Genomic DNA, 25,270 nt, shown 5'->3' with positions numbered 1-25,270 from the left:
CACTGCTTTTTGAAAGACGAAATTGTCAAGTAGGTGCTTCAAAGATTCTTTCAGAAAGAATATATCGTGACATAGCCAAGGACAAACCAGAGTTACACCCATTTCTCCCCAAAACAGGAATCCCTCGGTCTCCACATTCTTAATTAGATCAGCACTAGAGGGCACTCTTATGATGCCAAAATGGGAGAATTTTACTACAAACCGGTGGGCGGAGGTGGGGGTGATGTGAGGGGGCCGGTCCAGTAACTAACTGCAGACAACAGACAGTTTAGAGAAGACGTCCTAACAGAAAATTGACTGGCTTGCCAACAGATGAGAAAACACTATTTGAAAAGCATTGTGGAGCAGTCTTCCTCATCAGATCCACTTTGTTTCCCCAATGTGGTCGGTGTTTTTGGCAATACAAGACTCAGGTATTAGGCATTATTTCTCAAACGGGGAGAACATAAGGATCCCCGACTGTTGCCACGTGATGTAGTAGAAGCCTGTTTAGGCAGAAAACAGAACGTGAGAGAGAAGCTTAGGAAAATGTGTTTACAATTGAACAGCTACTGAACAAGAAGTTAACATCCTTGAGGGGTTTTATGGCTGTTTTCCCATTTTTTGCAGCCGTTGCTCTTTGAGATGTGCTCAGGGTTGTGTGGTTGTGTCTCCAGGTGCAGGTGCCTGTTTGCCGGCTGCCCCCAGGCAGTTCTCGGATGGAGGCGGGGTGGGTAGTGTGTGTCCCCCCACCTGGGGAAAGGACCCATAGACTTGGGTCCTGGTCTTAGCTCTGCCACAGCTGTGTTCTGTGATCTGTGATGAGTCCCTTCCCCAGCAACACTAATGGTCCCTAAAGATCACCAAAAAACATCTCTCAGTGACTCGGTGTCTCTGGTTGATGATTGCAGAAAAGAAGTTTCAATTTCATTTGTTTATCAGCCACTTGAGATCTAAATCTAACCTTGGGATAGAAGGTGATTTATGCTCTCGGTAGAGATGGCACTCGAAGGATTTTCCAGCCCAAGGGGCTGATATACGCATGTTAGTTACTTTTTTTTTTTTTTTAGGTTTAGTGCCCAGTCCAAATATAACCTCAGAGGGTTACCACATTTAAGCCGTCTCTAGCCGTCCCCCCAAATTGGCTTATTACACCCTAATTAGGTGACTCATGTCTTCCACACGGGGCACTGACCAGAATCTCTCTGGCCTGCCTCATGCAGTTTCCTGAGAAGCCAGGGGTAGGTCTGGCAATCTAATGGGAGGAAGGGCCACTGAAGACAAACTCGTCCACTCTGCCTTTGGTCCCAGAATTTCTCAGAGCAACTCAAGAGTATTTCTCCCTAGGCCTCCGTTTGTAAGAACCCAGGCTCTACTTCAGAGAAATTCCTTATAAAGTCTTAAAATGTTGTCATGAACAGGAGCCTTTGGGAACACACCGAATCCAACACCTTCACTGTGTAGAGAGGGAAACCGAGAGCCATCTTCCCCACGGGAGGATGGGCTTGCCCAGGGTCACACAGCAGAGTTGTCATGGGCACCTCAGTCTTTTGACTTTTAGTCCAGGCATCTTTCTAACCTTGTGCTGTGTGCATCTTTCCCTACACACACCGACTCCAGGGAATAAGAAATCAGCAGCTATTAACCAAAGAGTTTTTGACATAGCTAGAATAGCTCTGTGTCATATATTATATATATATTGTATTTCGGTGGTATAAATGGAAGGGACAAATCCTTATCAAAAATGTGTCCTCTCTAAATGTCATAAGACTGGAGACTGAACCATCAGAAGGTCATTTCTGTGGGTCTAGAAGACTCAGTATTCTTAATACTGTTGCCCAAAGGCAAGGGTAGGATTGAATCCCTTGTCAACTGGCAGAGAAAATAGGCCAGGAAGATGGGTCTGGAAGCCGGGTTTAGTATCTTGGGGGAAGGAGACGCTGTGGAAGGAGCAGTGAAGACAAACTCAGGAAACCTCCTCTAGTCCTCAGAGTAGCCCTGTGACACACACATTGGCCTTTCTACACAAGTTGCTTTTAGGTGCTTTCTGCTCTGATTGGTCAGTGCCCAAGCCATGTCGTGTGTTCAGTATGCTGAATGTCATTACTGGCGTGGGCACGATACTTGTCCCCATTTTGTAGATGAAGGAGTCAAGGCTGAGAGCTTAAGGCACCTTGGCAGAGTCATGCAGGTAGTAAATGAAAGAGCCCAGACTAGAACCAGAACTAGACGCCTGGGTTTATTCCATGGCCCCACACTACCTCTCAGGCTTGTGCGTGAGCCGAAGGCTGACGCCAAGCATTTTAAGACCAATAAAGAAGACAGGGAGCTTTTGCCTAGGGCCTTAAGAAGCATTCAGGCCTTTCCTCTGGCTTCTCCATTTCCCCCCACCAGTTTGAGCAGGAATTCTTCGCCTGGGGCTTTCTGGGCATTGGGACCCCTATGCATTTAGAGGACCCGATTTAGCATGCAGAATAAGCTTTTTTCACTAGGAGATACTGAATTTGGCCTTCAAAGACTACATGACGAAGTGGCCTGTGGCACAAAAGGAGGTGGTGGGTAATTGAGCGATGGTATGCCAGATCAGACCAGGATGAAGTTGGAGGGGCATCCTAAGTGGGAACAAGGTGGGAAGTCAAGGGCACCACAACTCCAACTCGGGGCGTGGAAGTTGGCAAGAGGGTGAGGAAACCAATCCGGTGTTAGAAACCAGAGAGGCCGAATGGGCCGTTTGCTTGGCAGCTCTGGAGTAATGATAGGTAATTGGTTCCCACGGGGCGTATTATCTGCCGCAGATCTGAAATCAGACCGGAGCAATGTTGGTATGGGTTTTTTAAAACCATCCTTTGAGAAATCTGAGCATCTTTATCTGGGAGCGTGTGGATCTTTCTGCTGATTGACAGTAATCACCAACAGCCCAGGCTCCCGGCCGATGAAGAAGCTGCATGAGGAGAAAGAGAAATGGTGGGGGGGGGGGGGGGCGGGATGGGGGCATCGATTGTGCATCGGTTAGATTTCCATTTAAGTTTCCTTGCATAACTTTTCCATCCTAAAGAACCAGCCGTTGTGTATTTCAAATAAACAAAGCAGTTTCCCCGGAAAGAAAGAGGATCAGCTGCATTTGAGCTCGGCTATTATTGTTTGGGCTATATTCTCATTGACACATAAGCTCAGAATGTTGGGCTCTGGGCTCTCTGAACTCCTAATGGCGTGTTGTACTGAGAAAGTGACTAGAGATTGCTGTACTCTTAACTAACTTGGCCCCAAGGCAAAAGGCCAAACTACTAGAGAATTATAGGAGTATTTGCCCAAGATCAAATGAGTCATTGGTAAAACCAGGATTTAGAAACCAGGGATCCTGACTTTCAGGCAAGGGCTCTCCCATATTTACATCATTGCAGCTTTTCTAGGTCTTAATTTGGATCCCTAATATCAAAGTGACTCGATAGCAGCTTTTTGTATGTGTGTGTGTTTCTGAGGCCCGAAGCAACTGCCCTGAGAATATAAATCCCGGGGAGTAGGTGTTATCATGGGAGGTTTCTGCTTAGCATGAATCACTGTCTGGAGTTTTGGGGCCCCCAAGTCTGCCCCATCTTTCCAATGATATCTGTGTATTACCTTCATTTTCGCCTCTTCTTTCCCTGCTAATTTGACATTTACTCAGTAGCTGTCACTTGAGGAAGATTTAGTCACATCTTCTCAAACCCCAGCCCAGAGGATGGTTACTCTAGATGCTTCTCCATCCAGTGTCTGGGTCTCGGGCATAAAGACCACAGCTCCTTTTATCCACCAACTGTTGCTGCTTTCCCAGGACGGGACTTGCTGAGGGGTGAGGAGTGTGATCTCAGAGTGTCACCAGTGCTGGCTGTTACAGAACACTAGAGCATCCAGTGACAAGAGCTCTATGACACTGCAATATTACAAAGCTGCCATTGAGGCACTTCTTGTTTTTACAGCATCGCAAAGCGCATGCACGTGGGGTTCTGTGGACAGCAAATGGCCCAGCTGAAATGAAGTCTGTCTCACAGCCTTTTGATGGCGCTTCGCACAAGAATTCGTGAACGCAAACAACGTCTTCTCCAATCAAAAAGGCAGTTCTAGTACAGTTGTTGAATCCAATACCATTGGATATGTTCTCAATACATAAGTCAAGACATAAATAAAATGAGGAAAATTTCTTTTCTAGGACTAATAACACACAGTATATTTCTGTGGAAGCCTTCTCCAAGAACTTGGCTTAAAAAAATCTTCCACGAGGTTGTAAATTACATGAAGGCAGGGATTTGTGTCTGTTCTATTCACTGCTGTGTCCTCAATACCTAGCAATAATGCCTATCACATAGTAAATATTAAACGTTTGGTGGGATGATTTTTTATTAAATGTATTTGACATACAGCATTGTATAAATTCGATGTGTACAATGTGTTAATTTAATACGTTTATATGTATTGTAATGATTGCCACTATAGTGATATTTAGCACCTCTGTCACGTTGTACCATTACCTTTTCTTTTTATTAAAGACTCCTTTTAAAAGATTCCATTTGAGAACCTTCCCAAAGTGTGTGTGTGTGTGTGAATGTAAAATGGGTTCGTAAAGTTAATTCACTTTTTCTAATCAGTATGTTTTCCCTTTTTTCTTTTTTTACATATTCTTTCCATGGCCTTTGATTCACTTCTGATGACTGCCCTCCCTTTTGATTGATGCACCTGTAACATCTTCCTGGATTACCATTGAATATTCCATCTCTGGCAATCTGGATTCCCAGGTAAGGCAATGAACTCCCAAAAGTCTTCTCAGTGCAGTCACCAGGCAAACTTTCATAGGCAGTTGGGAAATGTATGTAGAAATTTTTTTTAAGCTCAAGAGATAATAGTCCCCCTGAGTGATGGTAAATTTGGTCCAGTCCCCAGATAAATCAATTCTGTACATACTTCTAGTATTTGAGGATTTCTATTAGTGCCGCAGAATAGAAAATGATGGTTTGGGAATGTGCTACCTATTTGACTTTAGAATTTTCTAGTACTAAGAATCAACATACAGCTTTATGTTTCCTTATTGTTGATTGCTTTTCTTTTAATTTTTCACCCAAAGTCGTGTTGTTTTTTGTTCATGAGGCTGAGTTCAGTGGAAGAGGTCCTAGCCTCCCTTAACTGTGTAGGGAAGCTAAGTCATGGGGTAGGTCAGAATACTCTAGATTGCCTCTTTCTTGCGACTGGAATGGAAGAGGAGCACATCGGGCCTTGGATGGTAAGTCAGCTAACGGGGGTGTCTTGTTTAACAGAGCTTTTGTCAAGCTCACCAAGTACATCACTTTTGTTTCCCATAATGTTAGCTTCTCCAGCGGTCTTAACAACTCACAGAACCGGGGAAGGGGGGGCTTAGCCACACCGGGAACCCACGAGAAGAGTCTTATATTGCTTCCCAAATGATGATGCAAAGGCTCTGCTCCTAGTCCTGCAATTCGAAGTTTCTATTAACTCACTTCTAAAGCCTCCAGACATTCCATGTGAAGAAGCACTTCTCCCAAGAAAGTGTACAGGCTGTATAACTTGTTTTTGGACACAAATGTGTTATTACATTGTAATATCCCTTGTTCTGGCTTAATTCACAGCGAAAAGCTAATTGAGTTCCCCTTGAACCCTCAGATTAGCAAATGACCTGTGCGCAAATTCCCTGCTAACATCAGAAATTCATGTAGTGGAATTAGTGTTTTGTGACTCTTAAGACATATATTAAGAAAACAGCTAAGCATTTTGTTTGTTAGTTTTGCATGGAGAAACATTGCTTACTTTGGGGGATGTCTTGCGTTTGGGTGGAAGGGTCTAGAGTGATGATTTAGCTTATCACTTGGTGTGTGCTTTGCATTTTCATCTGTTGGAAGAGCATCGGCAAAGGCTAATCGTTCTTTTCTTTTCCTTTTGTTATTTGTGTTACATATAGTCCTGATAATATGAAAAAACTCCCTGTAAGTTCCTCATGGGTCTCTTCAGTCAGGTGTTTCCATTTTAGTGATGCCATAACATTTGCTTTGGTTTGGTTTTTGGTTTATTGACTTTTTGTGTTTTGCTTAGATTGCCATCATTTTTGTGAGGGGGCGTGGAATGAACATGACCCAGTGGTCGATCTATCATTCTCAGCCCATAGCCCTCCAGAGGTCAGGCTCTCACGCTGCCCTGCCCCTGTGAGCCCCCTGATTTATAATCCCCCACTCCTTGAGAGGAACGAACGGGGAGCAAAGCGGAGGAGCCATCCATGAGCTGTTTCCTTGCGGTTTGGGAAGCTGGAAAAATACACTATCAAAGCAAACTGGGACACTTTTGTTGTTTTAACTCCTCTCTTACCACGCTCTTGCTAGCACCTGGTTTTACTGTTCCTTTAACAGGTGGAGGATTTTTCAGATTCTAGATGCAGCAAGGTAAGTGACGATGTATTTTTAGTTCAACTGACCCCAAGTAAGCTAGAACGAACAGACTCTGCAGTCGCTTCTTCCTTTGATTTCAATACGATGAATAGTTAGGTTTTGGCTTTTGGACAAATGCTTTCCAGGGCTCTTTTCTTGTTGTTGTTTAAAACAGCTGAAACTACCCAGGCATGTAGTCTCGGGTTTGAAAGCTGACCTAGCGCAGAAGTGGGATGAATGTTCAGGGCCAGCACCCTAGACAGTTGAACAGTTGGTCATTAGCTCCTTTCTCCTTTTGCTGAAATAGGACGACACACTAGAGTGTCTTGTTAAGAACGCCCCACCATCCACAGAGTGGTTTTCACAGTGCTTCAGGCACGCCTGCCTGTCGCTGGGCTGGTGGTGGTTTAGGGAACAGCTGGGTCAGCATTTCATTGAAGGGAAATCAATTATTTGAAAATATCAGGGTGTTTAAAGTGTGTAAATGTATGGACTTGCAAGGTAGAATAATCCCACAGGCGAGGGGCCTTTATGACAGGGACTCTGCAGCAGAGCGAATCTAATCAAACGTGGAAAGTTCCTAACTGGGGGGGAGGGTGGATTATCGAGAATGCTCTAAGACAGCACCTGTGCAGTACCATCATATCGCCACGAGTGCTGAAGAGGCTGGTGGGAATCATAAGCTATCTTGTAAATGTGTGCTCTGGTTGCCTGTGTTTGGACTATCGTAGGCTTATTGGCACCAGAAATATTTACCAGTGTTTTTGCTTTCTCTTCCTATCCACCTGAATGCCATCCTATGCCCTCTGGCCAAACAGGTTAAGGAGCAAAGGTAGCCTTGAGATTCCTCCACTGGGGTAGATTCTCATTCAAACAGAATAGATGGGCCATTTCTTAAGTGCCCAGCTCGCTTTCGGGAGCTGGACTTCCATATTCCCGTGAGGGCCTCAGTGGATTTGCTTGACAGACGAGAACAGTAAATTCGGTCTTTAATTCCATAGGCAGCTTATAATTGGTTGGGGTAAATTGTATAGACACACATAGACCCCTCATCACATAACATTAGTATGGGAGGGCGTTTAAAGATTATAGCCTGGATGTGTCATGGTGGCAAGGGCATTAGATTCTGCCACTACTGGTGGGGTGACTTTGCTCAAGTCCCATCTCTGCTGTGAGCCTTGATTTCCCCATCTGTAAAATGAAAGAGTGGAGGACCATTAAAATAACGGTCAGTAACATACAGACTAGTATCCCAGCCATTGCTCTTATGGGGGAAATGTTGAGAATGTTGTTTTAGTTTTGCTTTAAAATTTACTACATGAGGGAACCATGTATCTATACCGGTTTTGCTAGGTAACAAAGTGAATGCTCTGTTTTTATTATGGTGCTGATCAGTTATTATCAGAGCAATTTATACCTGCTCTGAGTTTGTGAGAAAGGGAGAGAGGTACAGATGGGGCGATGGAGGAGAAGCAGCTTTGGTAAATGTCGCTGGGGACATTTCTGGTGCTTCTGGGCTGAATGACGTATGAAAACTATTTGCAAGGCTAACATATTTTTCAACCACTAGTAAAATAATAAAGCAACAATTCATTTGGTAATCCCCCTCCCGCACATGCAGTTTTAGAAATATACAAGATTATGATGAGCTCTGCCTCATAATTAACAATTTGCATAAATGCTCGCTATTATTTAGTTGTCTGAATGGATTCTGTAATCCAGAGAAAGAAGGGAACAATCAGTGGAAGCCAGCCCAAATGCCTTGTATTATTGTTATGCACAGGCACAATTAACACTGATACTAATTGTTTCAGACCAGAACCTCATTTGTTTTTCTATAGACAGCAAAAACATTAATTGCCAGAGTGTCACTCTCTCTCTCTCTCTCTCTTTCCTATAGCCAGCCATGTTATAAGGTCTGCAGTGGCTGAAGCAAATGACTTGGCTGGATTTTCAGTGCATCATTTGGTGATGGAGTTTCCAAGTTTCTGTTTAAGTTAGCAATCAGTGGCTCGGACAACCAAAGACTATTTGTTATAATATTGCTAACAATAGGCCTGTATGAATTTAAAGAATAAAAGGGTGCTGGCACACCAGCCAGTTCTGCTGCTGCATTTACATTCCACTCATGATTCCGTATCTTTAAAATGATTGGCATCAGACATGCATAGGAGAATCACAGGAAGTCAAGGCTGGAGGAGGCCTTTAGATCACCCCATCAAATTCCCTCACTTTTCAAATGAGTTTGATTGTCAATAATTTGAATGTCAGCAACCACCACCAAATCAATGATGCCACACTTTTTTAAAAAATTTCAAACCATTGGGAGCTATTACAGCAAATACATTTGAATTATAACGAGATGTTTTAGAATCATATAGCCTCAACTTATTTTCTAGGAAGCAGAGTCAGATATTTTTAAAAATATGCCTTCATAAGGTTGCCCGAAACATAGCCGTGATGTTGATGGTGTATGTGGTAAAGGAGATGTCCTGTGCAAAGCACTTGGCAGTAGGAAACGGTCAGTCAATATCAGCTCTTTCACCTTCGTGCGCAGATTACCCAGCTCGCATCAGCACAGTGGAAGTGTGACTTCAGTGTTCTGAGAGTCCGTCTGTCCTCGGGTCTGACTCTGGTGCTGCCATTTTCTTGCAGTGTGACCCTGAGTGATTTATTTAACCTCTGGAGGCTTTCAGTTGCCTCACATGTAAAATGTAGCCACTTTATAGATCTGTTGCAAAAATTAAATTGAGACCAGGCATATCAAGTGTTTAGCCTTGTTCCTGTCACTTTATAAACCACCAGTGAGTGGTAGCGGCTCTTACTGCTGTTATCTGGCACGCCCAGGACAGTCTTATTCGGTACTAATAGTTAATCTTAGGGTAGTTGGGGGTACGTGCATATACACCTATACACGTCCGCCTGTGGGCGCACAGAGTCCACAAGAATGACATTGGAAGACTGCTCTCCTAAAGGTTACTTGTGACCACGGTGACTCAAAATCCAATGGCCTCTTCTCTGGCCTCAGTCTTCCTGAAGTCTTGGAGGTTCTGGTGCTTTTGCACATCGTCTTTTGCTTGAAAGCATTCCTAATTTATCTTGGTTCACCTCCTGTCTTCTTCTCAACACTTTATAAGTTTCCTTTGTTGCGATCTCCTTTAAACGCGCTCGCGCACACACACGCACACACGCACATACACACACAGCCTCTCCCTCCCCCTCGGCCCTTTAAATGGAGCAATTCCCAAGCCTGTCATTGATCTGCTTCTCTTCTCTTTCTGTGTTCTCATTCTGGGTAACTTCATCTCCTCACATAGCTTCACCTTTCACCTCTACACTAATGATTCCCAAATTGACCCCTCCAATCCTTAACTCATTCCGGAGCTCCGGGCTAACTCCAATTTCCAATTGCCTGCTGAGCATCTCCAGGGCAGGATATCCTAGGAGGCTGAAGTGTAGTCTGGCTTTTGTCATCCTGCCTCAAGAATACAGACGGGGGGTGGGGTGGGGGATCTAGCTTCAAGAAGTATTAAGAGTTGAAAACAAGGAAGAAGTGTTGGACATTAGCCTAAGCAGAAGTAAAAGTGGTCTAGGTTAGGAAAGTGGTTCAAAATGAATTTTCCAGGGAAAGCATGACAAGTAAACTGTGAATTTATGTTATTATGAACTTGAAGATGTAAATAGGCAGTTCAGACTTTAAAAGGTATGTGTTTTCTAGGGAGAAGGGGACAGCTTCCCTAATGAAAACTGAGTTCAATTTTGAGGTGCTGGAAGGTGGGCATGTTTGAGGGAAATGTTAATTAAAAGTATCTTTCTAGGGACAATCTTTATGGTCGATCTTGCTTCAGTGTTTTGTTACACAAACATGCATGCCAAGAGGAAGGATGACATTCAACCTGAAGGACGAGAATATGGGGAGTCTTGTGAGCACATGCATGCATAGATACATACACACATGCTGGGTCAGACGTGCCTGAGATTTTTGAATGTTTGAAAATAATTCTGTCAGAGGGTAGATCAATTTTTTTTTCTTTGATTCATTCTGTAAACATTTGCTGAATACCTAGTAGATGAATAGCCCATGCTCTCTGTGGACCAATGGGGCTGTGAATATAGAACATATAAAGGACCTGTCCTTAAGTGCCTCATACATTTTTCTTTAGTTATATTCAAGTACGTTGAGAGTCTCATTTGGTCTAGAAATACCTGCAGCATGTGACAAACTGTGCAATGAGTATAACGTTGCAGATAATCTTAATGACCAAAGAGGAACTTAAGGGAAATAGGACAGCGTTAAAGCAGGAAAGGAATGTGTATAAATTCGAATTAGAAATTGATTGCTTCCTTTAAATTTAGCAAATATTGAATTACTTTGGGATTTTACATTTCCAGTTAGCTTTCAGAGTTTCGGGCCAGAGTAAGAATGATTATATCTAGGGGCGCCTGGGTGGCGCAGTCGGTTAAGCGTCCGACTTCAGCCAGGTCACGATCTCGCGGTCCGTGAGTTCGAGCCCCGCGTCAGGCTCTGGGCTGATGGCTCAGAGCCTGGAGCCTCTTTCCGATTCTGTGTCTCCCTCTCTCTCTGCCCCTCCCCCATTCATGCTCTGTCTCTCTCTGTCCCAAAAATAAATAAACGTTGAAAAAAAGAATGATTATATCTAACTCTAAAACTTAATTAGAGCAGAGGGATAGACAAGTCCTGGTTAATGCGTATAGTATTGTTTGTGATTCTTTGTAGGAGACATCTTTGTAAATGAGCTATTCTTACAGCAGCTACTGACCCAGCCTATAGCTTTAACACAGGGAACAGTAGTCCTTTTGAAGAAGGGTGACCCCATTCCCCGAATTAAGTACCATCCCTCCAGTTGAGTGACTGCCCTGTGGAGTCTCCAGAGGCCATCTTGTCCTCCAAATTGTCATGGTCTCTGGCATCGGGTGAGCTCTTTGCCTTCGTGGGGGTACGCCAGCCTCCTCTTTGGAAATTTAGCATGGCCCTTTATTTGCAAGTCTGAATCCAAGTGTTCTTGGTCCCAGTGGTCAATTTCAAAGTCCCCTTCATGATCACTCGTGGTTCCCAAAGATCCCTCATGGCATTTGTAATCCTGAAAACCTACTTTGATGCCCCAGAGCTCCTGCTATGGGGATGTAGATGGCACCGCTGCCTTTCATTATGCCAGCATCTCCTTCGGGACTCTCATGGCACAAAAGCTCTCATAATAACACTGCACGTATTGACCGGGGTTTATTTTTTGCCCTAAATTAGTTAGAGCCATCGATATACTTCTCTTGTGGTTGAAAGTAGGAATAAGAAAACCGTACTTGAATTCATAGTCTTAGATGTCTTTGTTCTCATGGTTTGCATCAACCATAGTCTGACTTCTTTCACCTTGATCAGATTTACTCATTCTGTATGCATCTACTGAGCACTTACATGTTTCAGGCACTGTTCCAGGCACTGGGGACAGATGGACAGTGTCCCTGTTCTCGTATTTCTTAAGGGGTGTGTGCACCTACATTGGAGGGAAACTGAAAATAAACAAGCATACAAGTAAATGAGCAAGCTCACCTCAGAGAAGGGTAAGCACCATGAAGAAAATATACCAATGGCTGAAGGATGGGTGGGGAGCGAACAGGGTGAATTTTGCTCTTTGCTTGTGTGACGGTTTTGTACAGACTTCACTAACACTTTGTCCAGGGGCTTTGGTTTCCTCTGTTTTGTAGTAGATTTGGTACCAGTTCTAATTTTGCTGCTTCTGGCTTCTCTGTCATTGGGGCCACCTTCCCTTATCTAGTCCTATAATAAAACCCAATATACCCTCTTATTAAACTTCTGTTCCATACTTTTCTTGTCCTTGTCAGCATTAGAATTTGGCAGGTTCACCATCTCCTCTGTCACACGATGTCATTGGACTTACTGATCCCTCAGGGATATTGTACTTGTTCACTCAAGGCAAACTACCTGTTGAAAGAGAAACATAAGCTTCGAAAGTTAGTAGCTGTGGTGGCATTTGCCTTCGTCCACTCCTGTAGAGGGAAGAGCCGAGACTGATGGAACACCCGAGTGCCAGTCTTCACCACTACAGATGAGCTGTATGACCTTAAACAGATCACGTCTTCTCTCTGAGTCTGTTTTTTTCATCTGTAAAACCGGCGTTCAAAGTAGATGATCCCTATGGTTCTTTCTAGCTCTAAAGTGGTACCATTAGTTGTTTTCAGAGACATAGGCCAAGATTTCTTTCCAACATTCTGTTTCGTTTTGTAAAGTGGATACATAGGAACATTTTCTAGTATAATCAGAATTGCTGAGATTAAGCATAAGTTTTCCGGCAAAAGCCAGCTTTACAATTCTTGTAAATGTCACAAGAAGTTAAAACGTTGCTTCTTGTTTTAACCTCTGCCAGCTAGGGCAGCAATTCAACACCAGGGATGCAACTGGCAGCTTCTTATATGTGACTATCTGAAAGTTCAGTCTTTTCAGCTTACCCATAGGAAATCTTCAAAAAGAACCAAATATCACTAACACGAAGGAAGGCATTCTAAGTTGGCTTCAAAATGACACGACACAGGTGTTATCCACAAGTGAGTTAGGTGCCGAGAAGATCGCCTTTGCTCTGAGAAGGCCACTCAGGGTGGTTCCAGCCATCATTGGGCCATCTCCCTCAGCACCTTGCTGAAGCAGTTAGGGACTGAGGTATGAATTAGAAGAAGCCTTGCCTTCCCTAACTTCCCCACACCTTTCCTCCATTGGCTACCCCACACTTTGTGGGAGAAGATGGGGAAGCAGGAAGGGTGGGTTTGGAGAAGGTGGAACAGAAAGTCACCAACATCCGAAGTATCCTTGGAACTCCCTTCTATGTTGTCACTCTCTTTCACTTAGTATTCAGACGCTTGGCCGTGTTCTAAACACAACTCCATTTTATGAATACCATCTTTTAAAAATCCGGAGAGGGGCGCCTGGGTAGCTCAGTCAGTTGAGCGTCCAACTTTGGCTCAGGTCATGATCTCACGGCTCATGAGTTTGAGCCCCACATTGGGCTGTGTGCTGACAGCTCAGAGCCTGGAGCCTGCTTCATATTCTGTGTCTCCCTCTCTCTCTCTGCCCCTCTCCCACTCACTCTCTCTCTCTCAAAAATAAATAAAAACATTAAAAAAATTTTTTAAACTCCAGAGAAAAGCTGGCCATGATTTTGTAGCAAGGGAGTGTGAAGGAGAAGACGATCCAAGAGGGTTGGGAAACTCCAGGAAGCACCCGTGTAATTTCCAGCTTATGAAAACAGGTGAGGAAGACAGCAGCACAGGGAGTTCCTTCATGGCTCAAATTTAAAAGGCAATAATACTGTGCGGCTGAGAAAACAGATGCCTACCGAGACAATGACTTCCCTAAGTACACACGGTTAGTTAGCGGCAGACTCGAGACAAGAACCAGGTCGATCGCATCCTGTCTGGTCCCTTGATTGGTAATTGCCTTTGCCAACTGCTGTCTGTTGCTTGCTGGCTGCCTTCTGCTGTTTAATCCTTGGTACTCGTTCTGTTCACAGCACTTGTAATCCATTATTCCCGAGGAATTTTATCAATGAAGGTGAGCAAAACCCCTTTAGCACATTTTGCTCCGGAAGGTTTGGGGTCAGCTGATAGTATAAGGTCACATAGAGGAGAGAGTGGCTGGATTACAAATGGAGCCTAAAACTGAAGCTTCGCTTGAAGTAAATGAAGAAAGGGAGGTTGTGGCTGTAGGCTGGGGATCCACAGTGCAATGTATGCGTCATCACTTTAACGCTCCTTCTTGATCGCTGCTGAAGCTCATTCTCCGTCAGAAGATGTAAATCTTTTATTTTAGGTTCTCAGTTCTTTGCATCCTTTTCCAGGTATATTTGTTGCCTCTGCCTTATCTTTCTATTTCAGTATTCTAGATTTTTTTTTCATCTGCAATATCTTCCATTAGTCTGGTCTCACTGTCTTTTCCAGGGCATTTGTGGTACAGCTATATATCACAGGAGATCTTACGAGCACGTAAAATGGAGAACGCTATTTCACAAGTTAGAAATTACCAGATTATTTCTGTTCCCCTTCCAGAGTTGAAATATTTCCTACTTGGCAAATGGCCCTTCTTTGAAATCCTAAAATTGCACTAGGAAAAAAAAATGACTGTCACCGTGGCACCATGGGGCTTCCTGTCCCTTCGCTTGCATTGGCTTACCGTCCAATTTGCTCCATTGATTTTCCAGACGCTCAGAATTGCCTCATCAGCCAGACACTGGAATTATAAGGGGCTTCATCAAGGCCTTATGTGGTTTGAAAACTTTTCAAACTTTCATACGTTTGGCCGTGGGTATGCTAGAAACCATGTGTGAACGGCATTTGGCAACACATTGGTCTTTCTTCTCACGGCTTCTACAATTTCCGACTTGATTTCTGCTTGCCACAGGGCACAGTTTACCTTCTCTTCTCTGGGAGCTCTTGTTCATTTGTCAGGAGCTCTAAAAGAAGGCTGCTCATGTACAGTCGTGGAATGTCAGCGTCCTCCCAAACTGACATAAATGGGCCTTTAAATGGCCTTTACTGATTGTTTCTATATTAAAATGTAAATGCACAGAAGACTTTATGAAGAGCCGGTGCGTAGCCTTCCCCCCATTTTTTTCAGATGAACTGATTTGACAATGTCAGAGATGATGCATGAGGCAAAATAAAGAGTCTCTTAAGCCCGTTGCAGCTTGTTTGCATGCAAAAGCATAAAAGCTACAGGGAAGAAATGAACATTATGCGATGCTCTAGGCAGGAGCCATTTTCTGACTCACAGACACCTTTCGGATGATAGCCTACTTTCTGAACCCATGCAGAGGAGAGGGGTCACTGTGATCCTCGTCTGCACAAACAGCCTTTCTTGACTAATTAATGAGAGTTACTTTCTGGTTGCATAGGAAACACAGAGGATTTTCTGAAATTCATAAGGGTGAAATCAACTAAGAGAGCCTCAAAAAATTAATTACTGATAATTGTGAATGCTGGTATCTTTTATGAGAAAATTAAAGAGGATTGGAGGATGGGAGCTGTTTGATGAAGAGCCTCTGAAAATGATACAGTGTTACATAGTCGAAGCACCATGCGATTTCACAGTCCGTGATCATAAAATCTAATGTTAAGCCATCCACCAGGAAAGTTCCCCAAGCTTCATTGGTTCCTTTTTATATGAGCGCCTTCAGTGTCTCTTTCACAATGCTAGTAAAATATTTATAAATAAAATAATACTCCTGAGCCTGGTTTGAAATTCTATACACATGAACTATAGTTTAATGTGAGCACCTGAGCACTGCATTTCTAATCTGAGTGCAAAGTGAAAGCAGACTAGCTGGGGGGGGGGGGGGGTCCTCTATTTCAACCCTCTGTCCCACAGCACTCTAAAAGCACAGGATCTCTGGTGTCCCCTTCCACAAGATCTCAGAGTCCCCCTTCTCATGGAAGAGGTATTTCAGATCTTGACAATAGGTACTCTAGTTCACAATTTTTCATAGCCTGCAATCATGGGTTGGTTGGCACTGAATCATATTGAGACTGAAGAAAACAGGTGAGATGGCCTTCAGTAGATTCGAGGATCCCAGGAGGGAAACTCCAACTTGAGTGATTATCTTGTGCTGTGGTTGAAGATTTACTATTAATTAACTAATGCAATCACTACAGATGTATTATTGAGCATCTACGATGACCCAGCACTATCCTTGGTGCTAAGGATTCGGAGCACTTACGGTCTAGTGGTGGGTCTAGACCATCCAAAACAAAAAAGCATGTCCATATGTGATAGATGTTATGAAAGAAATTAGCAGACTGCTAGATGAAGAATGTGTAGCCTTTGGAATAAACTCGGTGGGGACAAATTTTATCCTTTGTGGGCGTATATGATTTTTGGAAACATCAAAAACGACATGGGATTGATAAAGCTTTGGGCCCCAAATGAGGGTACACGTGTAGTACAATATTTTCGAGTGCCAATGAAATATATTCTATGCTGAGTAATGATGAGCAGTTTTGTGGGTTTTTTTAGTTTTTTGTTAATGTTTACTTATTTTTGAGAGAGCGAGAAACAGAGCGTGAGTTGGGGAGGAGCAGAGAAAGAGGGAGACACAGAATCTGAAGCACAGTCCAGGCTCTGAGCTGTTAGCGCAGAGCCCGACGCAGGGCTCAAACCCATAAACCGTGAGATCATGACCTGAGCCGAAGTCGGACGCTTAACCGACTGAGCCACCCAGGCGCCCCAGCACATCTGTGTTTTTAAATGCGGTGAAAAGATCAAAACAATGGATGTGTCCTTCGGTGTACATTTAGGCATCTGTAGCCACCAGTGGCACTGTCTCTATTTCCCTGACTCTCTTTAAATCTGGGCAATCCTTGTCATCACTGGCAAATGTACTTTAACTATTATGTTGGTAAGATTATCACAGGATCGGGGGTGGGACATAAATATTTAGAGATATCCCAAGCTACGTAATACAGCTATAACAGGTGGGATTTGATGATGACAGCTTATAATTTGGTCCCTTCGTTTTATTAGTCCAAAAAGTGTGAAATTTCATGTATGCTATTTTGAATCAAAGAAACCTATAGAATGCTGATACAGCATTTTGATGAGATACAACAGTTTGAGTGTAGGAAAAGAGAAAACGTTTCTAAGCAGCACGGTTAAGATGGAGGTGAATGGACAAGGGAAGCCATGATAGGGAAACTGAAAACCCTTTGTGTGCTTCTCCCCGTGCTCCGTGCTTTCTACCGCTTCCCTTTAGTGATCCCAGCATGTTCCAGAAATGTCGATTATGTCCCCGGTAAAGGAGAGCTAGTAAAGACGGTTTTGTAAACTGGGAAGAAGCCAATGATTGCCCTTTAATTGCATCTTTGGGGTGATTTTAGTCCCCTGCTTTGAGAAGGACTGATCTGCTCATTGGGTACTCGAGCAACTTCCCTGCCAGACATCGTGCCGGGCACTGGGGATACAGAGGTGAATCAGAGAGAGATCCTGCCTTTGTGGTACTCACAGTTGAACTGGGGAGACAAGGAAACGTGATGGAATATGGTACATGCTAATGTAAAGGTACACAGTTGGTTCCTCAAAGAGTCTGCACTAGATGGAGGTTGTGGGGTCAGGAGCTGCTGAGGGAGCTATTCTACGAGTTGCTATAGCAAGTGATGGAGCAGGTATCCTCATTTTCTTTGCCTCAAGTAGATCTCGTTGCAGCCTTGGCATCGTCCACATGCATACATATTAAATCTGTTTGCCAATTTGTAAAGGCAGATAGAGTGGTGCCATCTAGCTTCCAAACAAGTAGGTTTTAGGAGGAATATTCTAGAGTTTCTCTCGGAATGTGGAACCACACTGGGTCAGAATAACTCTCAGCTGACTTGTTGTGAGGAGCCAGCCTCGATTTTCTTTCTTTCTTTCTTTTTTTTCTTTTTGCAACACCAGCTCCATTTCTAGCAGCAACTGGAGCCAAAACCACAGATTCATTGCCTGTAGTTCTGTTTACTTAAGGCAGTAAATAGGCCCTGAGCAGAGGCTTAAGCTAGCCCTGTCTTCTGGGAGCTTATGATCTGAAACAGACAACAAACTGGAAAGAATATCCATCACACCTGATATGCTCATTTCCCTTCTCATATAAATTCAAAGGAAACAAAAAGTGGCATGTCACATTCTGCAGGATTTGTAAAACCTCTGGAGAGTGTTCACTCTCTTTTTGTGACTTTTCAAGTTGAAAACTCTTTTGTATATAATATGCAATAGATTATAGGGTTATTTTCTAAATTGGGGGTGAGAAAGCAAGCAATATTCTTTCTTTCTTTCTTTCTTTCTTTCTTTCTTTCTTTCTTTCTTTCCTTCTTTCTTTCTGACCATCAGCAAGTTACATTGGAAAGCATGGATCAAATTAAAAGTGGATTCTCAATTTGCCATGGGAAGATATGTGCAGTATTTCAACTACTCTAAGGTCAGGGTCAACTTGGGGGTAGAAGAGGTATCATGAAAATTAATTTAATAAACTAGCCTTGACATATTTCCTAGTTGTAATAACCCCACAGGTGAAAGCAACATCTGTGGAATAATAAAGGTGCTTGGTTCAACCTTTTTAGCAAAAGGAGATATTACAAAACATGACTGAAGCTTGGAGCGGAGACAATGCAGTAAAGTAACGACAGGAGCGAAGTCTTTATGTTATGAGGATGTGACCAGTTGTGAGAAAATGGTGCAAAAGTAGGACACGTGCCAAACTAAGATTTCCCAAAACTTGTGTGTAGGTGCAAGAGACAGAGCCTGAGAGAGGAGCAGAAATGTAGAGCTAAAGAAAGAAAGACCAATGAAGCAGCAAGAGGCTGAGCCAGAGACGGACAGAGACCGAGAACTGAAAAGCAGCCAACCTAGGGTCACATTTCACCTCTGCTGTGAAATTCAATGTGAGGCCTCAGTTAAGTCACTTCTCCCTGGGCCTTCGTTTCTCCATCTCGCCAAGGATGACTCTGTAGAACTTACCAACTCTCTAGTTCTACCCTCGGGTGCTAAAGGGCAGGCAGGTGGGTAGGCAGGAAATATACATAGGCAGGCGTGCAAACAGACCGACTGGCTGCATTCATGCACTGGCTAGCTGAAAACTAGGAGAAGACCGAAACTTATGGTGGGCCAGTGGACCGTGAGTCACAAAGAACACCAGCCGGAGCCACAAAATCATGTCATCCCTTTTGATATTGCCATGGTGAGCTGAGGAATTGGCAGCTTTCCTTAACGTGGCGCTGGCCCAGCTTTCTGGGGGCCACCACTGAGTCATTTTCTGCCTGGATCGGCCATCTTTTTCTTTCCTAGGCTCCCACAAGTAGCTTTTGAGGATCCGTAAATGACCTCCGATGACCAAATGGAAGGAGAAGTCAGACGTCAGGCTTTGTACACGGGACCATTACCTCGGCTTGGAACCTTCCATCAGAGGGAGGGGTGGAAAGTGGCTCGAGGGTGAAGAAACTCAAATAGCCTGCCTTGCATTTGCTGGCCCAGCGTTCTGTCTGGATACCTGTCTGTGTTTCTAAAGCTCTATGGATGATTTTGAGCACACTGTGTTCCCCAGGCTTCCAAATTGTACCACTTTTAAACTTTTGTGAATTTTACTTGCAGGGTCAGGGAACTGATGAGAATAATTAGTACTTGTCAGGCTTCCAGCCAGCGAATGACTTTAGTGAGGAGCTAACAATGTACCCAGCAGACAGACTGATTGCAGCTAAGAGGTGAGGCTTCAGGCGGGTTTTAGTATCTGGTCTCCCCGCCTCCCCCTCCTGCCTTTCATGAGTTTCTGCAAGAAACAAAACACTGTGATTCTCTTGCTTTGCTTACAATTGACCGTCTGCCCCTACAATAATAGCCCAAGAATTCAGCTTGAGGGTACATGGCCAGATAGTAGGTCCCCCTCCGGGTGAATTTGATGTTGATGCTAAGAAGTTTCTGTGGCATCTAGGACACCATTTTGTACTTTTCCCCATTTTCACATTCTGATCCTAGCATATGTTAGAAGAAAAGCAACTCCATCAAAAATATACTTCCTCGGTGCAAGCTTATCAGGATAACAATCTATATCGGACCCATCAGTATAGTGTTTTGCTAACCAGCTTTTGCCACGACTAGAGCTGCCACTTTTGCGGGCCAAGTGAGTCCTGAGAGGAAAGGCCGGGGTGAGCGTGGTGTGTGAGGAAGATGGTGAAGAGGCCAGGCCAGCTGCAGACCAGTTTGCTCTTATACCATCTGGGCGATGGCGCTGGCTGAGTCATGTGGAGCCTGCTTGACGGGGATGCTAAAAGGGGACAGCCTCGGCTCCCATGTACATCTCCAGCCCTCAGCTCTTCCCTGGGCTCCAGATTCGCATGACCAACATCCCACACCACACCTCCACTGGGAAGCTTAATCGGTATCTGGTGGTTCACCTGCTGCAAAACAAACTCCTGACTTTTCCCAAGGACTCGTCCCTCTCTCGGTCTTTCCCATCTCGGTAAATGCCACCTCTGGGCTTCCAGTTGCTCTGGTCAAAATGCTCAGAGGATCTTTCACGTTTCCCTTTCTCTCCCAGGCCACACCTAATCCGTTAGCAAATTCTGTCTACACCGCCTTCCTGACACAGCTGGGATCTGACCACCTGGGCTGCTGAAAAAGGCTCCTGGCTGGTTCCCCTGCTTCCACCGCCTGGTTCACTACAGGCTGCTCTCCTCCCAATAAGCAAGCTGATGATCCTTTTAAAATGCTAATTCAGATCGTGTCACTCCTCTGTTCCAAACTCTGGTGTGATGCCCATCTCATGAAGGATCCAAGATGGACGCCTCCCCCAAGGCCTGCAAGGCCTTGCACAGTCTGGCCCCTGTTCCTGGTCAGACCTCGTATTTTATTCCTCTGCTCGGCGCCCCTTCCTCTCCAATCACACTGATCTCCTCGCTTTCCTTTATGTATACCAGACCAGCTGCCACCTCAGGGTCTTCGCTCCTCTCTTGGCCTGGAAAGCTCTTCCCCTAGATATTGGCAGGGCTTGCTCCTTAAATCAGGTCTTTCCTCAAATGTCACAGCACTAAGATTGCCAAGAAGTGCGATTCTTAAAAAGAGGTCACTGGACTTGGCCAGCAGGCAACCGCTGCTGATCTTTAAGAGGACGGCTGTGTCCGGTCCTGGAAGAGGAGACAGGTTGTTCTCTAACCATCTGCGTCCCTTATTAGCCTGTGTGCTTCCTGAGTTCCGTGCTGCCGTCTCATTCACCTTTGTGTCACCAGCATCAGGCACAGTGCCTGGCACCCAGTTGGTTTCCAGTGAGCATGTGTGGAGTGAGGGCACAAGTCTTATTTTTAAACGGTTGGTTATATGAAAACACATTACATTACATTGCTGAAAACGTTGGGACAGCTGCCTCAGGGTTGTTGTTTTTGTTTTGTTTCTTTTTTTTAACTATTTACTCGCTCACTTCCTTTTGAAAATTCCCCTTTTAGAGGCACTGGAAGGGTTATTTCAATTCATAAGCAATTCTTGGGGTTGAACAAAATCTCAATGACGACAGGAGTGTTTACAGAGTTAACTAACGCTCGGCTGGTGGTTCAAAAAATTATTTAATGTGGATTCTCCCAAAAATATAAATTGGGTCCAACCTTCATTTCCTTTATCTCCCCTCCTTTATTTAGCAGTGGTGCTAATGTTCAAAACAGGCATGGGAATGGCTTTTCTTCTAACACAGTCCTCCCTCTTTCAGGCTCTGACCTCTGAGATCCTTCCCTAAACACCACTTAAAGAAGGTTGGCCTTCCCCGAAACCCTTTGTTCCTAGAGCTGGCTCTCCTTTGCTGTCTGAGAATTATGTATGGTCTCTCCTGCAGCGTGGGCTAACAGAGCCCTCTAGGTCAGTGGCTGAGAAGTCTTCGTGCCTGTAAGGGGAGGAAAGACAGTGTCACAAGTGTGGCCAAAGAGAGGTAGTTCCTCTGCCACCCTTTGAAGGTCGTTTCATGCTTCTGCAAAAGAGGATTTTTCTGTGACTCCCTCTGCTGTATATCAAACGCATACTAAACAGTTATATACCATCCGGATTCATTCAGCAAACATTTGCTGAGGGCCGCTTGGCCTGGATGTAAAAGAGACGGGGGAAATGCAGAGATGAAACACGCTTCGCATACCCACACAAAGCCCACGGTCCGCAAAAGTGGAAATAAAGCTAAACATGTGGACAAATCTTATGATTCAATGTGATAAAATCAGAGCTGAACAAAGTGGAGCCAAGAGGAAAAGATCGGTTTTGCCTGGGGCTGTGGAGAAGACGACGCAACAGAAAAGGTAACAAGTGTAGGTTTTCAAAGAGAAGCAGGAGTTTGCTGGGAGGAGAAGGTGCGAGAAACACAGCCCAAACAGAGGAAAGGCCCAGCTTTTTAAGGGCCCGGAAGCAAGGACAAGCACGGAGGATCTGGGAAGGGCGGTGCCGTGACGTTGAGCGAATGCGTGAGGCTGGCTTTCATCATGAAGGGTCTCGGACACCATGCTGAGCTGCAGATCTGATTTGGTAGGCGGCCCGAAGCCATCTAAGGTGCGCAAGCAGGGAGGGGTGAGATGGCTGTTGTGTCCGAAGATAATACCGGCACAGATGTGGAAGGTGGGAGGGAACGGGCCGACGCCACGATAGCCAGTACATACTCCCATCGCCCCACTGACCACACCGAGACAGCTATTAGCAGGAAAGGGAACATAACACTGAGCATGGGATGGGAGCTCCTTGTTCCAAGGCGAAAGCCCTCGGTAGGAGACTGTTTGTAATCATGCTTAAAATTACTTCATTATTGGAACCCGTGTTTGATCTGTGATTAGGAGCTGGATTAAGAAATCAAGTAATCAGCCCTTGAAATTGTAACCATAAATTGTTCTGTAAACAACCAGCTTCCCCTGCCTCCCCCCCAGCCCACGTAACAAACCTGAAAACAGATGCTTTTCCTGTTTGTTACCTCCCATGGGTATTGGCCAGTGCTTTAGAGCCGCGCACGAGTCAGAGGGCCATGCCCGCCGGCCGCAATGCCCCTTTCCCCCCTCACATGTGGATCACTCATGTTGTACCTTGTCAGACGGAGGCAAGACACCCGGGGAGAGTGGAACCATTAAAAAAACACAAAAAACAACACGCAACTTAACATTCGTTCAGCGAAGGGGAAGAAGATGACTTTTAACAGAACGGAGAAGAAAATGCCTGGAGTTCAAGATGAAGAACAGTTAAAGAGACAATCCTCAGAGACTGTTGCCGTTCGAATGATTTGTGGGAAGTCGTTTTTGTCCTGGAGGGTTTTATTCTAGGCCAAAGGCAATCCAATACCACGGCCCGTAGAGATACGTATTTCCATAAAAACAACCTTAGGGCTTATTGACATTTTCTTGTCTGGGACTGCACTGTGCTTAACCTAACAGACATGTGATAAGTTATTGTGAAGTGTAAGTTAAGATCCGGATTTCGCTTTGGAAAGACTGGCAGCAAGCCGACAATGACGGCGGGTGACGCTGTGCAGGAAAATTTCAACTGCTGCTTAATTCTGTCTTCATAATGCCTGGAGACAACGAGACGGGAACAGCTTGAGGTGTTCCTCCGGTCGTTTTTAACCCGGGCCTCAAGAGGTACCAAGCTTCACTTTTCTCTTTTGTCATCATCTCCGACTCAAGACACTTAGGAGTCAGAACGTGGAAGGGTCTTTAAGGATCTTAGCAAACCCTCCCATTTTACAAAATGAGGACTCGGAAGTTAGGCGACTTACCCATTGTCCTCGGCTAGTCGTCAGCGGAAACCGAGCCATGGTCCGGTCTGTAACCCGGGGTTTGCTTTACTAGATGAGAGCAGGCCTTCATCTGCCCCTTGGGAACAACTCCAGCAGCCCAGGAGGTAATAACACTGGCTCTTTGCCAAAAACTCACTTTGACAATTTGGCATAACAATTCCACTGATTAGAGCTAACACTTGCAGAGTACTTTACAGTTTGGACAGGGCTTTGTACCATGACCTCTTGAGTATCACTGCTAGTGTTATCGGTGGCCTTGCTGGTAGCATTTTAAATGATAGTGTGTTGTAGACTGGGATCCATTTTCTGAAGAGTTTAAATTCTTTTTTTTTTTTTTTTTTTTTTTTTTAAGGAGGACTGGGGAAGGTTTTCATTGATGTTTTCGTCATTTCCAAAAAGATTTGTGAATAAAAATTAAAACAGCCCGTGTGTGACGTGAAGTTACCTCAAAATTGGGATGGATTGGAGGCACAGTGACTCATCCTAGGAGACAAGGTGGTGGGAGATTCTAGGTCAGGAATAAATGCTGTTAATGGATTTCCAGATACTTCTCTTAAATTCTCAGAACACCGTGAGAAGAAACTGTGGTCCCTGGACAAAACAGAAGAAAGAAATAGAGAAAGTGAAGGCAAGAGGTTGAGAAAGGGAGAAGGGAAGAGACAGAGGAGAAACCTTTGTTTGAGACTGGAACTAACACAAGTCGTGTCTCTTTTTTTCCAAACTCATGCATTCACTCGTGTAAACAAACAGCTGATACCTGAACAATAAAGCACCGGAATCTCTCAGAGCTTGCTGCTTGCAAGTTAGTGTCTTGGGAAACTGAACACTCTTCCCATTTCTTAGGGAAGTTGCTGATCTGGGGTTTTACATCAGAGTCAGCAAATTATAGCCCCGGGGACAAATCCAGTTCATTGCATGTTTTTGCATGGCCTGTGAGTTAGGAATGGTTTTTATTTCAAATGGCTGAAAAAAATTACGAACAGTATTTTGTGACGCTTCAAAATTATGTGAAATTCAAATTTCAGCGTCTGTAAAGAAAGTTTCGGCGGAACACGGCCTCGCATTTATTTACATGTTGCCTGTGGCTGCTTTTGTGCTGCAACGGTCGAGTCTGCAAATTGAAAATACTTACTTTCTGGCCCTTTGCGTACAGAGTTCCACCTCCTGCTTTAAACAGAAGTAGCTTCGTGGTCTGAAAGAGTTAAATAACTTCCTCTGAGCCCCAGCTCTTAACCAGAGGGGAGTTGAGACACTGGGATATTCTGGCTCAATACAACTTAATTCAATGACTTGCACTCTTAATCACCATATTTTAGAATCAAATTAGAAAAATGGAATCCTAGGCTCACAGTCTAATGATAAATTGTATGCTGTAGAGGTATATCAGATGTTTGAATTTTCGAAAATGTAATATTAAGTTTCCTGATAATTCCAAATGAGGTTAACAGGAAATTTTATCATTTGCCCTTTGTAATGACCTGCTTCATATAACCAGCAGCAAGCAATTTGGGGTCTGCAGGCTGTTTGAGGACACATTTTGTATTGATTAGCTGTAGCTTAAGCCTGTTGGCCAGGCCGTGGAGACAGGCCGTTATTTGCTCG

General features: G+C 44.4%; 1 protein-coding gene across 1 annotated transcript in view; it reads left to right on the top strand.

Moving 5' to 3' along the window:
- Positions 1-6,347: 6,347 nt before the first annotated feature.
- The window catches only part of HS6ST2 (heparan sulfate 6-O-sulfotransferase 2), an 81,698-nt gene continuing 62,775 nt past the window's right edge, over positions 6,348-25,270 (top strand). Inside the window, exon 1 of the mRNA XM_032592215.1 lies at positions 6,348-6,398. The gene's annotated coding sequence lies outside the window, so the exon portion shown is untranslated. The remainder of the gene's footprint in view (positions 6,399-25,270) is intronic.

Source organism: Lynx canadensis, chromosome X (genome assembly GCF_007474595.2).
Source record: "Lynx canadensis isolate LIC74 chromosome X, mLynCan4.pri.v2, whole genome shotgun sequence".
Classification (NCBI taxonomy): Eukaryota; Metazoa; Chordata; class Mammalia; order Carnivora; family Felidae; genus Lynx; species Lynx canadensis.
The sequence above is the reverse complement of the archived record's forward strand: the minus strand, read 5'-3'. Positions and strand labels throughout refer to the sequence as shown.